The sequence below is a fragment of the Eumetopias jubatus genome, unplaced genomic scaffold (genome assembly GCF_037043125.1).
Source record: "Eumetopias jubatus isolate StellerSeaLion01/CBP00866 unplaced genomic scaffold, mEumJub1_p1.0 scaffold_4, whole genome shotgun sequence".
Classification (NCBI taxonomy): domain Eukaryota; kingdom Metazoa; phylum Chordata; class Mammalia; order Carnivora; family Otariidae; genus Eumetopias; species Eumetopias jubatus.
In genome coordinates, this window is record NW_028274810.1 from 19,980,822 (window position 1) to 19,996,319 (window position 15,498).

General features: G+C 36.4%; 1 protein-coding gene across 2 annotated transcripts in view; it reads right to left on the minus strand.

The window, feature by feature from the left end:
• AMY2B (amylase alpha 2B) overlaps positions 1-15,498 on the minus strand; it is a 54,526-nt gene that overhangs the window by 38,682 nt on the left and 346 nt on the right. The gene's annotated exons all lie outside the window — the stretch shown is intronic.

Genomic DNA, 15,498 nt, shown 5'->3' on the forward strand with positions numbered 1-15,498 from the left:
TTCAGTTGTCTCTAAGTATTTTCTAATTTCCCATGTGATTTATTTTTTGATGCCCTGGTTGTTCAATACTGTTGTCTAATTTCAATGGTAAAGTGAATTTTCCAACTTTCCTTCTATTATTGACTTCTAACTGAATCCTGCTGTGGTCAGGCAACATACTTTGTATGCCTCTTTCTATAAATCTACTGAAACAATTTGTGGCTTGATATGAGGTCTATCCTAGAAAATATCTCATGTGCACTTGGGAACAATGTGTATCCTGCTGTTCTTAGGTAGAGTGTTCTGTATATGTTAGATATGGTTGGTTTATTGTATGAGTCTTCTATTTCCTTATCTTCTGTCTCATTCTATCCATTATCATAAAAGGAGTACTAAAGTTTTGAAGTATTATTATAAAATTGTCTATTTCAATTTCAGTTCTGTCAGTTTTGCTTCATATTTCATTCATTTCATATTAGGCACATAAATGTTTACAACTTATATATTTATTTTTACAATTAATAAATATATTATTTTGCTCTATTTAAACTTTTATTAAAATCCTTGTCTCTTGCAATCTTTTCAATTTAAAGTCTCTTTTGTCTGATATCAGTAAAGCCATCCCTGATCTTTTGATTACTATTTGAATGCAGTATCTTCTCCCATCCCTTTATTTTTTCCATCCTTTCACTTTAAATCTCTGTGTGTCTTTGCATCTAAAATGTGTTTCCCGTATATAGCATATAGTTGAATCAGGTGTCTTTATATATTCTCCCAATTGTGTTTTGACTGAAGAGTTAAATTCATTTATACTTAATTACTTAAAATGAGGGACTCATATCAATTTGCCTGTTTTCTATATGCCCTATAGCGTTTTTTGTTCCTCACTTCCTGCCTTACGGTCTTATGTTGAGTTGATTTTTTGTAGTGACATGTTTACTTTCTCACTCATTTCCTTCTGTGTTTATTTTGCTGCTCTATTATTTGTGCTTCTCACTCATTTCCTTCTGTTTATTTTGCTGCTCTATTATGTGTGTGCAAAGACACACAGAGATTTAAAGTGAAAGGATGGACATAAAAAAGGGATGGGAGAAGATACTGCATTCAAATAGTAATCAAAAGATCAGGGATGGCTTTACTGATATCAGACAAAAGAGACTTTAAATTGAAAAGATTGCAAGACAATTGTGATAACCACAAATAATTTACACTTAACAATCCTAGAGTTTTAACACTTAACTTAAATATCATACAAAAACTCTGCCTTTACAGTTCTGTCCTCACTTCTTTTCATTGTTGAAGTCCCCCAAATGACATCCTCATACACTGTGTACCCCAAAACCCAAAACATAAATAATTATTTTAAATGCCATTAGTCTCAAATTATGTAGAAAACCACATTTGGGGTTACTAGCCACAGTCATGATACTGGCTTATAAACTAGTAATTGTTTAAAAAATGTATTAGTCTCTTAAATCATGTAGAAAACAGGTATAGTCATAAACCACTATTACAATATTAACTTTTATAATTGCCCATGTATTTCCCTTTATTGAGCTCTGTATTTCTTCAAACAGCTTTGAATCACTGTCTAGTGTCCTTTAAGTTCACCATGCAAGACTCATTTTGAGTATTTCTCCCAAAGCAGATCTGATGGTAACAAACTCAAACTTTATTTGGGTTGTCTTAATTTCTCCCTCACTTTTGAAAAATGGTTTTGCTAGATACAGGATTCCTGGTTGGCAGTTATTTTTTTTCCATTTAGCACTTTGTATCTATCAGCCCAGTGCCTTCTGGTTCTTTAAAGTTTTTGATGAAGAAAATCTGCTGATAATCTTTTAGTATTCCCTGTATGTGACAATTCACTTCTTACAGTTTTCAAGATTCTTTGATTTTTTGAAAGTCTGATTACAGTGTGTCTTGATGTGGGTCTCTGAGTTCATCTTACTGGAAATTTGTTAAACTTCCTGGATCTTTATATCCATAATTTTTATCAGATTTAGTAAGTTTTCAGCCATTATTTTTTCAAATATTCTCTGTCCCTCTCTTTTGGGACTCCCACAGTGTATATACATCTGCTTGATGGTGTCCCATAGGTCCCTCAGGCTGTTCACTTTTCTTCCACCTTTTTCCTTCTGTTCTTCAGACTTAGTATTTTCATTGTCCTATCTTCAAGTTTGTTGATTCTTTCTTCTACCTACTCTAATCGTCCTTGGAATCCCTCTAGTGATTTTTTTTTTTTTTTTCATTTCACTTACTGTATTTTTCAGCTCCAGAATTCCATTTGCTTTTTAGCTTTCTGGACATCTTTCGTTAATCTGAGCATCTTTCTAAATTGTTTTAAAGTCTTTGTCGAGTAAAAGCCATCAAGTCTACTTCAGGTCATTTGTTTCCCTTTTGAATGTGTCAGACATTCCTGTTTTCTTTTTGCTTTTTGTATGTCTTGTGGTTTTCTGTTGAAAATGACATTTTACAATTCTGGAAATCAGTTTTCTTTCTTTCCCTGGGGTTAGCTGGTTTTTTGTGGTTTTTTTGTTTTTTTTTTTTTTTTGAGAGAGAGGTACAGAGAGGGGTGTATGCCCACATATGCCCGCTTAAGAGCTGGGGAGGGGCAGAGGGAGACGAAGAATACTAAGCAGGCTCCACCCCCAGCATGGAGCCTGACTCAGGGCTCAATCTCACAAACCTGAAACCCTGAGATCATGACCTGAGCCAAAAATCAAGTCAGATGTCTAACCGACTAAGCCATCCAGGCGCCCCTATTGTTTGCTTTTGATTATCTTTTGCTCTCTGTGCTAAGGATCAGTCTAAGGTATGAAACCTAAGATCTTCTCAGATCGTTTGAGTCTTTCCCTGGGCATTCATGGTCAATTTCTCATTTTTACCATATATACAGTTGTTGATGAATGCCCTGGTCTTTAATGGATGGCTCCCAAAAGGAAAAAAAAAAAAAAAAAAGAATAGGGAATAAAAGGGATGTCAGTCCTTTTATACCCTTGGAAGTCATTTCTCAGGGTGAGGGTGTGTGTGTTTACAGTGTAAAGAGGTAGAACCATGGCTTCCCACTTCTTTGTACCTCTGTGATCAAAAGCAGAAATCAGCCATCAGCCTGCTTCCAACATTTGGAGGTGAAGGTTCTTTTTGCCTACCCTGGCTCCCACTAGTTGTGTGCAAGCTGCTCCAGGAACACATGCACAATTGCCTGCTACATGGCTGAGGTTGGGAAACGGGTAGCTACTACTACATTTAGAGCTAAATTTGAATGAATTAACTTCAATTTACTGTCCAAGCTTTTTCCTGTTAAATTGAAAGGCCTTAATAGATGACAGAGTTCCAAAATAGTTAAATCAAATAAATCCTATCACTCTAATTGTCATCTGGGTGGGGAGATGGGTTCCTGGTTCTTCCCTCTCTGCCCTGTTCCCAGTATCTTTTCACATTAAGTTTTTTTTTTTTTTTTTATTCTTCCCTGTGAACATACTTTTTGTTCCTCTTAAATATCAGAAGTGTGAGAGCTAGGTCACATGTAAGTGTATACTTCTCACTTTATAGCAAACCTTGAAACTTTTTCTAAGCAGGTGGACCATTTTGTACTTTAATTAGCAATGTTTGAAAGCTGCAGTGCTCCATTCTTGAGAAGTGTTGGTACTGTCAGAATTCATTTTAAGCCATTCTAATAGGTGTGTAGTGCTATATTACTGTGGCTGTCTAACATTTGTCTAAGGGCTAACGACGTGCATCTTTTCATGTGCTTAGTTGCCTTCTCTAAGTCTTTGGTAAGGTATCTTTAAATTTATTGTCTTTTGGGGGGGGATTTTTGTTTTCTGAGTTTTTAAAGTTCTTTATATATTCTGGATGAAATCAAATATATACTTTGCAAAAGTTTTTCCCAGTCTGTTACTTGCCTTTTCATTTTCTTAGTAGTGTCTTCTGAAAAGTGTAAGGTTTTTATTTGATGAAGGCATATTTATCTTTTTATAGTGTTGCATATAAAAACTTGTCTAAGTAAGGTCATGCAGACTTTATCCTATTTGTTTCCCCCCTCCTCCAGTTCTTTACTTTTGCACTTTATACCTAGGACTATGACTCATTTTTGAAGAAATTTTTTGCATGAGAACAACATACTCTTTCAATTTTTGGCATTATGGATGTCCAATTATTCTAGCATCATTATGTTGAAATGACCAACCTTTCTCCACTGAATTCCCTTCTCACCTTTGTCAAAAATTATGGTGTATGTGTGGGTCTATTCCCGACTTTTCTGTTCCAGTGATCTGTGTCCATCTGTTTGCCAATACCACAATTTGATTATCCGAGCTTTGTAGTAAGTCTTGGAATTAGGTAGTCTAAGTCATCCATTTTTTTTTTCTTTCAAAATTATGCTGGCTATTCTAGTTGTCACTTTTCCAAAGAAATTGCTCAGCAATATCAACAAAATATACTGCTAGGATTTTGTAGTAGTAATCAATCAATTTGGAAGAGTTGATATTCTTAAAAATCATGAGTCTTTTGACTCATGTACACAGGATCTCTCCCATTTAGATTTTCGTCTTTCATTATCAAAATTGGTGAAGGGTTGTCAGGTTCAGTACACATTTGGGTAGATTTCTACCTATTATTTCTTTTGGTGATACCGTAAATACCATTTTTTAGGAAAAAATTTCAATATCCAGTTATTGACTTTGAATCTTGCAACCTTCCTTACCTTATTAGTTGTAGGAGACTTCTTAATTCTTCGGGATTTTCTACATAAATAATCATGTCATCTCTGAATGGGGACAAATCTACTTCATTTCTAATTTGTATGGCTTTTCTTTTTTGTTTTATGTACTGGCTGTCAGATGTTGAAAAGAAGGGATTAGTGTGCACTTTCTTACCTTGTTCTCAATCTTGGAGGTAAACATTCAGTTTTTTAACTGTTAGGATAGCATTTTTTTTTTCAAAGATTTTATTTACTTGACAGAAACACAGTGAGAGAGGGAACACAAGCAGGGGGAGTGGGAGAGGGAGAAGCAGGCTTCCCGCCGAGCAAGGAGCCCGATGCGGGGTTCGATCCCAGGACTCTGGGATCATGACCTGAGCCGAAGGCAGACGCTTAACAACTGAGCCACTGAGGTGCCCCAGCAGTTAAGTTTTGTAAACACTTTACCAGATTAAGGAAGCTCTTCTCCATTCCTATTTTACTGAGTTTTCATTAGGAATGTTTATCAAAGGCTTTCATTCATTACGATGAACTATGCTTTTTTTTTTTTTAAGATTTTATTTATTTATTTATTTGACAGAGACACAGCGAGAGAGGGAACACAAGCAGGGGGAAGTGGGAGAGGGAGAAGCAGGCTTCCTGCAGAGCAGGGAGCCCGATGTGGGGCTCGATCCCAGGGCCCTGGGAACACGACCTGAGCTGAAGGCAGACACTTAACAACTGAGCAACCCAGGCACCCCGAGCTATGCTTTTTCTTCCTTAGTCTGTTGATATGGATTACAATTGATTTTCAAAGGTTGGATTAGCCTGCATTTCCCAAGATCAACTGCATTTGATCATGATTTATAAAATACTCTCCCCCCATGTTACCTGACTCAACTTCTTAATATTTTGATGAGGATTTTTACATTTACTCTCACGAGAAATAGTGATACATCATTTTCTTTTATCTTGTCTCGTTTTAGCATCAGGGTAGTATAGGACTCATAAAATGAATTTGGATGTGTTGTCTTCTATAGAACTTTTGGTTTCAATTATGTTTAACAAAATTCACCAGTGAAACTATCTATACCTTACGTTTTCTTTGGAAGAAAAAAAGAAAGATTTTTAACTACAAAGTAAATATATTAAGTAGATATAAGTTCATTCAGGTCACCTACTTCTCACACAAGCTTTGGTAGTTTGTCTCTTTTATGATATGGACCCATTTCATCAAAGTTGTCTCTTTTATGATATGGACCCATTTATTTCCATAAATTTGTTCAAAATATTCCAAATATTTTCTTACAGTTTGGGGGTGTTTTTTCTTTGCAATCTAGCTAGAACTTTTTCAATGTTATCGGTCTTTTCAGGAACCAGTTTTGTTTACAGTATTTTCTACTGCTTACAAATTCATGGATTTATGCTTATTATTTCCTTTATCTGCTTGTTCTGCATTTAATTTGCTCCTTTTTCTAGTTCTTTAAGGTAGAAAGCTGAATCATCAATCTGATTTTTCTTCTTTTCTAATATAAGCAAATTCCCTTTATCCTTTGGTGTATTCCACAAATTTCTGATCAATTTGTACTTTCATTCAGTTCAAGTACTATCTAATTTCCCTTAAAAACTGTCTTGATCCATGTTATTTAGAAATATTATTTATTCAGAAATTTAAACATTTTTCAAATCTTTCTATTATGGATACCTAATTTATTTAATTTTTTTTAAGAATTTATTTATTTGAGAGAGAGAGAGAAAGAAAGAGCAGGAACACAAGCAGGGGGAGTGGGAGAGGAAGAAGCAGGTCTCCCGCTTAGCAGGGAGCCCGATGCGAGGCTCGATCCCGGGACCCTGGGATCATGACCTGAGCTGAAAGCAGACGCTTGACGACTGAGCCACCCAGGTGACCCCCTTTTCTTTTTTTTTAAAGATACTGACACCTAATTTAGTTCAACTAAGGTCAGAGAACATTATATGATCTGATTTTGAACTTGCTAATATTTTATGGTATCAAATCATGTGTTCACTGTTTTAGTTCTTGAGATGGGAAGGACAGAAAATCTTCCAATTTTTATCCATAGAGACAGATTTTTACACAGTTCAAAATCAAAAAGTATATTAGGATATTAAAATTTCATGTAGAGCAATTGTGAAAAAATTCTAAATATGTTGCTTTGGAGAGGGCAATAAGAAAACAGCTGCAAAACACTGGATTAGAGGTGTTCCACTATTTTCATTCAAGTTGTGATATATATATGTCATACAGAAAAATGTAAAACAAAAAAATTACAGGCCCCATGACCCAAGACCCAGATTTAACAGATGTTAACATTTTACCAAACTCTCTTCAAATAGCTTTTTCAAAAAACATGTACAGTATATAGAGAACTGCCCAATTCAAACCTCAATCTTTCCCTTCCATCCTTTTCTTACACAGCAAGATATTATGTCTCCGGAGAATAAATAATTTTAATTTTACCAAACTCTCTTCAAATAGCTTTTTCAAAAGACATGTACAGTATATAGAGAACTGCCCAATTCAAACCTCAATCTTTCCCTTCCATCCTTTTCTTACACAGCAAGATATTATGTCTCCGGAGAATAAATAATTTTAATGGTATTTTGTGTATCTTTTTCTAAGCTCTGAGAAGTTTCATACAACAAATAATCCCTTGCTCAGACTTTCTTGAATTCTTAAGATTTTCAAATATCTTGGTATATCACTATGTCGTAATTTGAAAAAATTAAAATTTATTGTGTAAATACCCCTTTTCTCATTGTCAGTTGGTGCAGTTTTTAATGGATATAACCCCTTTTAATCACAGATGTTCTAAGGTGTTGTTTGATCCCCTAGCTTTACCCCAAGGCATTAAAGCTTATGCTTGTTGGGTGCAGGGTCTCCCTTTCCCAGTATTTTTTTTTTTTCCCCAAATTTAGTGAGTTTGAGCTGTTTATTTTAGATTCCCTACTGGCCTTTACATGAATGTTATACCTCTACAACAGTTTGCTTTCTGACGGATATGTAGTAGCTTAAGTTCTTGGAGTGAGAACAGTATTCCTCCTGAGATCATCAGTTAAGTGCCTAACACATGTGGCTGGCTCTCATCTCTCCTAAACAATCATACTAAGGTCAATATTTTTATTTTATATGCAATAATAAGTTATATATCTAACAAAGTATCTTATTAACTTACAGCAAAATTAAAGAAAAAAAAAAACCTCCTCCATTACTCATAATGGGAAGTATTCTCTTCTTACAGAGTGGTTAAGATCAAATTGCTACAAGCACTCAGTACAGTGCCTTTTGAGTTTTAGGTGCTTAATAAATATTTCCCCTTACTTCTTTTAAAAGCCTTGATATCAGGGCGCCTGGGTGGCTCAGTCGTTAAGCGTCTGCCTTCAGCTCAGGTCATGATCCCAGGGTCCTGGGATTGAGCCCCACATCAGGCTCCCTGCTTCTCCCTCTCCACTCCCCGTTTGTGTTCCCTCTGTGTCTCTCTCTGTCAAATAAATAAAATCTTTAAAAAATAAATAAAAGCCTTGGTATCTCTTGATACTGATTTTAATGGAGTCTCATTTGCATAGCAAATACTTTTCAAATCATCTAAAGCAGATCCTGAATGCTACTGCCTTTTGTTTTATTTACCTAATCAGGATTATGCTGATTTTATTCATGTTACTAATAGTAGGAGGCAGAGCCATGCTAGGTTGGGATGAAGAGTACTTGCATTATGCTGAGTGACTCCCTAAATCTTCACCGTATTTGCCTCACTTGCCTCATACTATTTCCAGCCCTTGTATAAGGCATAAGTGGAAAACCACCATGTGGAAATATGAGTTTTATATATTATATACACTGTAGTAAAACATTTGTTTTTGGCTGTGTAGTACCTACTTTCTCTCTTGATTTCATAGCTCTATGCTTTTCCTTTGGAGAACAAGGCTTTTAAACTCTCACTTCACGTGGTTTATATGAAACTTCACTCCTCCTATCTTAAGGGTGACATATATGACCCATACTTAGTCTGTAAGAGTGCCAAATCCCTCCAACAAAAGGAAAAAGTACTGGGGCGCCTGGGTGGCTCAGTCATTAAGTGTGTGCCTTCAGCTCAGGTCATGATCCCAGAGTCCTAGGATTGAGCCCCACATCAGGCTCCCTGCTTGGCGGGAAGCCTGCTTCTCCCTCTCCCACTCCCCCTGCTTGTGTTCCCTCTCTCGCTGTGTCTCTGTCAAATAAATGGATAAAATCTTAAAAAAAAAAAAAAAGGAAAAAGTACTAATTTCAAGTTTATTTCATTTAAAGTAACTAAAAAATTCCATGATACATTAGCTGTTAGGGCTTTTGCTACAGGTTTAAATTACTAGTACTTCTCCATGATGAATTTTCTTTTTTTAAATCTAACTGAAAATGAACTATCATCACAATTATCAGGATAATGGTTAGCAGCTCTGGGCACAGCTCTGTACAGTTTAAAAAAAAAAAAATCTGTACAAGAACTGGAAATGCTTCTAATTGGACCTATTTGGGTCATATGCTCAATTAATGAAATAGAGTGGAATGGTTGTGCATTAACCACAAACAGGTTAATTCCTAGACACCAATGTTCTTACACTTGTTAAAGTCTCAGGGTGCAGCTGTGGCAAGAAGTGTGGAGGTCTAGGACAAGGCAGTCCCAAATGTGCCACTCTGGCATACTGATTATTAAGAATGCTCTTCCCCTTCCCACTGTGTCTCCAGAAAGCTGGAAATAAATCTCCCACGTGAAAGGCACTCTCCCTGAGATATCCTTATCACCACATAGGGAATTCAGAGGCAAGAAAGTTGTATAAACAAGCCTTGTTACTTTCAGTAATTTACAACCACGGTCCATAGTGTTTAGAATCCTTTACTATTTAAAGCTTCAAAAGGTTAAGTTTTCTTTATCTTGTCAATTCCTTGCTGATTAATGTCTCTCTGTATTGGGAGTAGGCAGTTAGGTTCTAACAAAACACGTGGAGGCCAACAAGGAGGAAATTATGGCTAGCTCTTGGGAAAATCAGAGGCCTGTCCTGGCAGCATTCCACAAGAAACCTGATCAAAGCAGGCAGGCCCCGGGGCGCCTGGGTGGCTCAGATGGTTAAGCGTCTGCCTTCGGCTCAGGTCATGATCCCGGGGTCCTGGGATCGAGTCCCGCATCGGGCTCCCTGCTCCGCGGGAAGCCTGCTTCTCCCTCTCCCACTCCCCCTGCTTGTGTGCCCTCTCTCACTGTGTCTCTCTCTCTGTCAAATAAATAAATAAATTAATTAAAAAAAAAAAAAAAAAAAGCAGACAGGCCCCAGATGATGGATGCCATGACAGGAAACCCCTGACCAAATTAGGAAGAAAAAGTACAAAACCCTGCTTCCTACCCCAAGTAATAAATATTCCACCCTCTAGTTAACAACTGTCAATAAAAGACAGAAACCCAACCTTCAGGGCACGTAGCTTGTAGCTCACTCTCTTGAGCTCACTTGCTCTCCTATCTCTAGAGTGTACTTTTCACTTTATTTATTTAACATATAATGTATTGTTTGTTTCAGGGGTACAGGTCTGTGATTCATCAGTCTTACACAATTCACAGTGCTCACCATAGGACATACCCTCCCCAATGTCCATCACTTTTCACTTTATATAAACTTTCCCACTTATGTCACTTATCCACTCTGTTAAGAGTGTCTTCCTTGAATCTTTTCTCAAGACAAGACAAGAGAACTTTCGGTGACTCCTTCAGGATGGGCTTGGTTGAAAACCCAGGGCCTAGGGTCTCTGCAGTTCACCTGGCAACATCTGCTTAAAATACATAAAAGCATAGGACTTGGACATTTCTTTGAGACTCAATGCTACTATTAGGCCTTCATGTACATGTAATTCTAATTTGTTTTTTTCTACTATTAATCTGTCTCATGTCAATTTAATTCTTAGACCAGTAAGAAGAATCTTGAAGGAAACTTTTTCCTCCCCAACAGTTGGCTAGTTGGCAGGATAAATTTCAACTGGCTAAATATTGTTCACCCTGGGATTGCCGTAGCTGAGAAATTCTGGGACATCTGATAAACAGCTAGCAAAAGTAAGATTTTACCGTGTCAGCCTCCTGGAATCTGTCTGCAAGATCTGGTGGAACAAGAGTGAGGTGAGTCCTTTTTCTTTCTAAATTTAGCATTAGCAGGAAAGTATTTTTGGAAATACTCATGGGCTCAGCATCTCTGATAAATTCAGTAGAGTACTCTTGATTTTACTAATCCATTTCCTCCCCAGAGATGTTCACTATTTTTGTCTTTTGTGTTGTTATAAAAGGGAATTCCTAGAGGGAAATACCAGCATAGGCCCTTATAAGACTGTTGAGTTCATAGTTATCAGATGGGCATATTTTCGACAAACCTTGCTGTGGGTCCCACACATAAAATCTGGATAAGGTTTTTCCTTTTGTCTTGAGAACTTGATTTTCTCTGGTCTCCACCATGCAGACAATGCACTTACTGGGGTACACCTTGGTAGCCAAATAAGAGTGGGGTTCTGAGACATAAAGTTGCTAGCAGCACTCTCTGTCTAGCCACGACAGCCCTCAGAAAGTAAGTCATAAGAGGTCCCAGTCCATAAGGGACTTCTGTGCTCTTAACCTTTGTTGCTTGTTAGTGCTGAAATGTCCCACTCCAGTAGCACCTGCCTGGTGTCACAGATTAGTAGGTCAACTGGAGGCAATTCAGGTTTTTGTGGGTGATCAAAGACACTGTTCTCACTAAAGCATCCTTACTGCCTGTGTAACAAAGGCATTTGCTTTCTCAGACTATTTTTGGGAGTAAACTTTGCTGATGATGGGGACTGTATCATCTATACCCTCTCCACGGATGCCTCTTACACCCATGGTCTAAGCCTAGAAATTGCCCCTGGGTATTTCCAAAAAAAAAAAAAAAAAAAAAAAGGCTTTTTGGTTTGAGTTGCTATTAATATTAGTAAGAGCCTACTCATCAACCGTCAGACATTAAATCTTTTAAATTGGCTACATTTCAAAGGAAAATAAAATCCTTATACAGAGCTCTCAATTGTCTTATTAGTATACTTACTAGGGGTAGGGACTTAGGGACTCCCTTAACAAGGTGGAAGAACAGAAGTTAGACTTAAGACAAAAATTGATGTCCACATCCAACATAAATTCCCCTTCTTAAAAACCAGCTCCATCTGCCTGTTTTAACTTACCCTTCCTTTTAAGATTTACACAGAGCACTCCAGCCTAAACTCCAGAGTCAGTGTATATACGTTACTCATATAAATGCTAAAACCCATGAAGTGAATTTAACAGAAGCACTGAAGACAAGTGATAGGGCTCACTTTGTTTTTTTTTTTTTTTTTATGTCACTTGGCAATTTCTTACAACTCCTACTTTCTAAAGCTCTACAATCAGGCTCTGCCAGCTTTAGGCATTCTTATGCCATGTCCTTTGCAGATATACCCTGGATTCCCACCCTCCCACCCCAAACCCAGGAGGGAAAAAATTTCATGTCCCTTGGAATAGCAGCAAATCTTATAACTTATAAAGCCCAAATTTACCTCCACTTTCAGAAGATCCCACCAAATTTAAAGAGAAATTGGAAAGATTCACATCCTCCCCACTAAAAAAGACACACATAATTTTTCCTGGCCCTCCTACAAATGAACAGCAGCAGAAGGCTGAAATTCAGGGGCTAACAGAAGCCAAGATTGAATTGTGAAGAAAGAAGGCTTTAGTTAACATGATTTATACAGACTTTTTTTTTTTACAAAGATATAAATCTTCTGATTCCCACTTTAGGTGGAAATCTCCCAGATCTAAGGAGACAAGTTTAGTTAAAAAGGCCGATCAATATCTTGATATTCAGGCTGTAATTCAGTTCTTTCTGGGAATTAGCAACAACTTTGCCTGGCAAATCTCTACAAAACCAGAAATGCAACTCTAGAAGCAACCCCCACCATCTCTACCAATCCCAAAACCTCACCTATTCCTCTCAAAATGCTTATAGGTATTATAAAAAATCAGGATACTGAAACAGAATTGTCCTGTACTTAAAAAAGGAAGGTAAATTCTAAATAGCAATTACCCTATAATTCTTAGGAAAAAAAAAAACCTTACATTCTTTGTCCCTTAAAGTTATAAATCTTGTTATCTCTGAAGTGTACACACAGCCCACAATTGCCTGAGTAAAGGAAAAAAAGAAGGAAGTAGGTATTTTTTAAACATACAAACTGCAAAAGGGTTCTCTTGCCCCTTTCTCCTCAAATATTAATAATGGTAAGTTTTCTCCATCATTCAGTATGTGTCTATTGTGGATGTATGCCATTTTCCAGTTAGAATTGCTCAAATGATTTTGTAAAAGAGCTCTATTTGATTGGCTTATAGAAAATTAAGCACTTATTTAAGTTTTGCATTCATAAAAATTCTCAAAAAAAAGAAACTCAATCCAAATGAATTTCAAGTTCACGTGAACTGGGAAAATATTCAGTATTAAAGCTAACTTAAGGTTAAGAAATTATGAATTATGTCTCATGTCAATTTAATTCTTAGACCAGCTAAAGGAACTTTGAATAATCGAGGCAAGCAAAAGAAGTGTAGGTCATCACAGCGGAAAGATGATTGAAGTCTTGTCTAAGACATCAAAATCTTTATGTCACCTGGAATTGGTGTGAGTTAAGAACCACCACAACCACTACAAGAGCTAATATTTATTGAGAACTTGACCACACACACACACACACACACACACACACACACACACACACACACACACACACCCCAGACTTGTTTTAAGTATTTTATATTCACCAAATCATCTTTACAACAACCCTACGATAAGTATTGCTTATCTCCATGGAAACTGATAGACCCTGCCCAAGGCGATAAAGCAATTAAACCTCAGAAACAAGATTTGATGTGAGAATCTACACCTATAAAACCACTGTAATACACTAGTTTTCAGTAAATTAGGCTGAATTTCCTGTCATTGTAGAAAGAGTTTTATAAAATGATTTTTTTTAAATATTGCTTTTTCCATATCTAACAGAATTATATGTTCTAAGAGATAATTTTATTTAGATCTTGGTTCACTATTCCTGTCATAATTCTTAATAATTTCAAAATCCACTTAGATGATCCTTTTCATACTCAAGTTTCTCAATTTCTTTAATTCATCTCTTTTCCATGACCCTGTTTTCACTTAACTACCATGTTCACATCCTAGAACTTATAGACACTAATTACTGTATTCTCTCTGCCTTTGTCAATTTGTCACATTATTCTCTTATTTGGACCTCTCAAATTTCTACTTCCTACCTCTAGTAAATAACTCCAACAGATCTTCAATCATACTGCAATCTATATATAATTGATCACACCATTTTTCCATTGTTTCTCAACCTTCATTTTCTCACTTTGCTCTTTACCCAGATCTCTTTTTATGTCTTTTCTTTATAATTATTCCCTTGAGTATATCAACACCTTTTCCTTCCTCTCACTTTGTTGTATTCATCTAGGAAAATTCCAACTTTGATTAAATTCAACTCTTGTCTACTCGATGGCACCGAGGCTAAACATCATTGGAGGAAAACACAAAATCATTTGACTAGTCTCACTTAAATTAACAGACTTCAAACTGACCACTTTAAGTACTGTCTAGCCATCCTTCTAAGAATCTATTCACTCTGCCACTTTCTAAGTGTCTATTTTACACCTTTTCTTTCCTCAACCCAATACTCTTTCCCTTGGCAACCTTGCTTCCTATTTCACGGAAAAACTATCATACAACTTTTACATGCTCCTCCTATATATCCAGCAAACTACAAACATCTAGGCCTACACAATCAGTCCTTTCTCCCTGCTATTAATGAGCCATTTACACGCCCATCTTTAAAACTAACTCTTCTATTTGCATACCATATCTACATCTCCAACAATATCCCTCTCCTTTGTGCACCATATTTGTTTTTTCCTCTGCTGGGTTAGTCCTACTGGATTAGTCCATACAAACCTGCTATATCTTCAATCTTTATAAAACAAAACAAAATCAAAACCCTTCTTGATACTATTCCCCCCCTGCATTAACAGCCCATTTCTATCCCCCTGAGAGCAAGACTCTCTATCACGGTTGTCTTCAGTTCTCACTATATTAAATTCCTCTCTACCATTCTCTTTAATACCTCCTCTCATTTCTTTCATTCATCAGATCAGTTTGTCAAGGAGAGATCTGTCAAGAACAGATCTGATATATTTCACCAGCCCTTCCTACCTGAGATATTTTGTTTGGTTTCTACCTATTCTTTATATATCTGACATCTAAAAATGAGCATGTTCTGGGGTTCACTTCTCCATACTTCTAATTCTTATCTTTAAAATTCCCATTTTCATTATTTCACAATGCTAGGAGACAAAAGCTATGATTCACAAAAGCATTCCAACAAAGACCAAGTCTCTGGGCATTGATTCTGGTGAAGTTATTATTATATACTCACAGGACAGTATTAATAAGAACAAATTAAATATAGCAAAATTTTCTTATTAACACATAGCTGAAGCTAATTTCACTAAGATAACACAATACTTTTGTATGGGAAACATTTACACCCTTATGTGATAATCTAATCGATTTAAGGGCACCGAAATAAGACTAAATTAGGGCAAGAATACAAATTTCCTAAAGTGGGGAAAATCCCCCACTACTAAAAAAACCCAAAATAAACAAAAAAAAACAAGTCATAGCCAAACAAAACCACTCTTAAAATAATTACAAGAAATAAGAAATACTATTACTATAAAAAAGTATGTTTAACTGCATTGGTATCCAGGTAAGAATGA